We start from the raw sequence: 2,806 nt of genomic DNA, 5'->3' as shown, positions 1-2,806 counted from the left end.
CACAAGTAGCATACGCATGAAAAAACACAATTATGCTTCCAAAAGTAAAGTAAAGCACACATTAGTATAGTTTGAATCACAATCTAGTACTGTTTTTAAAAACGATTTACTATAGTTTGGGAGCATAGAGTTTGTTCGAAATAAAGTATGTCAAAACCTGTCAACATGAAATCTAGTTTTGTAGACCTCGACGCTAGAAGCACAATGGTGAGAACAGTTCATGATTGGGACGCATGATTCGAGAAATAAATCATTTTGTAAAAGTGAATCTAAGAAAAAAACAGAACCTCCAGGTGCAAGGTGAGAAAATTCGATCAAAATTGTGTGGTTGCGATAAGTGGCATGCATGTGATGCGTTCAATGTCACCACCACTGGGAGAGAGCAAGTAACAGTGGAGCGCTCCTTCCGAGCATCCCCAAGGGTCACCTGGGATGGGCTTAGAGCGCGCCACTCAGCCGCCACCATGTGTCGTGCTCTGGGCGCTCCGTATGCTATTTATTTTTCCTCACACGTTTTTCCGCCTTTTAGATGTTTTTTTTCTGTTTTTTCGGCTGTTCAGTTTTCTACCGGTCTTTCTTAGCTTTTGGACAAAAAAATTGCGCAAAAAAATGTGTTTTCTTTTTTCCATTCGACGAGAAGCACATAGTTGCTTCAGCGAGAGGCACATATTTGATTTCGTGGGAGGCATGGATTTACTTCCGTGAGAGGCACGATTTTGCTTCCGCGAGAGGCAGGGCTGTGACTCTCGGAAACGAAAAAAATAAATGTGTTTTCTTGTTTTCTTTTTACCACGGGAGGCACAACTTTGCTTCCACGAGAGGCATCAATTTTCTTTCATGATAGCCACGGATGTGACTCTTCAGAAGCGAAGAAAAACGTGCTCTTGATTTGATTTTTCGTCCAGTTTTTTCGTGAATAAACCTATCAACATGGGATCTAATTTTAAGTAAATGTATCTATGAAAATTGGATCACTAGACGGCATAAACATACCAACATAAACTCATAAGATCCGAATAGTCGGATCTGCGAGGATAGAAAACTCTTTAACCTTATGGCACCGTCAAAAGAACGAAAGTACTTTTATTCTCACAAAATACAAAGATCACTAGGCGATGACAAAGAACATACAAATCTTAAAGATGCGAGGTCCCCCACCTCGCAGCGCCAAAATGGTAGTTGGAGGCCAGGGGACCAAAGATTCCCGGCAGCGGCGGCGGCTGTTGCTGCACCATTCAGGAAACGCTCCGCCGAGGGAAGAAGGTAGGAGATCTTTGTAAAGGCTCATCTGTAGTTGAGCAATTTCGGCCTAAAGTACCGGATAGGGCGATTTTAAATTCTAAACCATCAAATCTCTGCATAAGAGTGATTGTTGCTCTTTTATGTTCTTGCTGTTGGCATGCTGATGAGGTTAAAGCTTCAGGGTGATTGCCTCTGAAAGCCACTAACATCCCTGTTTGTATCTTTGTCGGTCTGCTGACTGCTCAGTTCAGCCTGCAGGCTCCCCGCGGTCTAACAAACTGCCTACAGTGTGCAAACATGATCACTAACTATGGATCGAAAACACTACTCATTCGAAAATAAAATTATGGATGTCGGATACTGCCGTGAGGCCTTTTTGCTGGCAAATTGTAATTTGCAAAGCAAAACCGATGAAAATCGCAGAGTTAATACCATATATAGCAGGGCAGTAGGAGTATTGTTTCATCAACTCAAACTTGTAGAAAATGGATAACAACAGATGCAGTCATCATTCTTTGTGTACAAAGTAGCACAGACATTGTGGCAACAACCAATGGAGAGTAATATACCAGCTCTAGAAAAACAGAGTACGCACTAGAAAACAGAGCAAGTCTGTTCCAAAATTGCAGGTCTTCTCATCAGGTTGATCAGCCTTTCCATTCCATGGTGTTCCACAAGAACCGGTTTTTCATCTGGGCAAACTCCTTCTTAGATCTCAAAGTGGCGTTGTAGCATTGAGGCCCCAGGAGCAATGCGTTCCTCTTCCATTGGCAGTGGAGAAATGGCAAAGATCCCTCTCAGCTTCACCTTGCACCATATTAGAGGCCGGCAGCTAACAGAGATGCTGGAGAACTGAACGTGATGGCCAATTCATGGCCAGTTGCAGCATAACAGCATGTATATGCAGCTGCAAGCATTGGTAGCAGCTTCTAGTCGGGTGTATAGTCCACTGCATTTTCGACGTCTTGTCCCAAGCTGAAATGCATTTACGGAGCATGCATTATTTTTATTTCATCGGCAAATATATTATGTCTTCGCAAGTTGAAAACAATGTGACAAAATTGCAAGGATATGATGAACACATAGCATGATAACTGCAAGTAAATAACTTACCAGTTATCAGCATGATTACTTCATGGTACACGTTTCAGAGGCACTTTGACTGTCCAGGCACATCGAACTAGCTCTCTCCTGGCTCGGAAATGGAATCCCAGGCTACAGATTCAGTCGAGATCATTCAGTGTCATTGGCAGCACAAGATGTAAGGATGTTTTTCCACTACAAGTTGAGTAGCTATCTGCAACAAAGTGGATTATACGAAATAAATGATTAACGGAAAATCGAATCAAAAGACCACGACAAAGTTTACAGTATAAGATAGTACTTGCATGTCCAGCAGATAGGTGGAAACGAACGGCTGTATCATCACCAGCAACAAGTGCAAACGAGAAGCATCGCCTGTTGTTCCAGTTAAGGCTCCTGGTGATCTGAGTGTATGGCAGAACAGACCAGCATGCCGCAGGGCTCAATTGAGGCGAGCGAAGAACAAAACAATGGAACGGAG

General features: G+C 42.8%; 1 long non-coding RNA gene across 1 annotated transcript; it reads right to left on the bottom strand.

Annotated features, from left to right (window-relative positions):
* Positions 1-1,680: 1,680 nt before the first annotated feature.
* Positions 1,681-2,545, bottom strand: LOC123177016 (uncharacterized). The gene is made up of 2 exons (XR_006488738.1): positions 2,356-2,545; positions 1,681-2,217 (listed from the first exon to the last, which is right to left on the bottom strand). It is a non-coding gene; the product is annotated as an uncharacterized lncRNA (long non-coding RNA).
* Positions 2,546-2,806: the final 261 nt, after the last annotated feature.

Source organism: Triticum aestivum, unplaced genomic scaffold (assembly GCF_018294505.1).
Source record: "Triticum aestivum cultivar Chinese Spring unplaced genomic scaffold, IWGSC CS RefSeq v2.1 scaffold290371, whole genome shotgun sequence".
Classification (NCBI taxonomy): domain Eukaryota; kingdom Viridiplantae; phylum Streptophyta; class Magnoliopsida; order Poales; family Poaceae; genus Triticum; species Triticum aestivum.
Note: the sequence above shows the minus strand (reverse complement) of the source record. Positions and strands in the feature narration are given on the sequence as shown.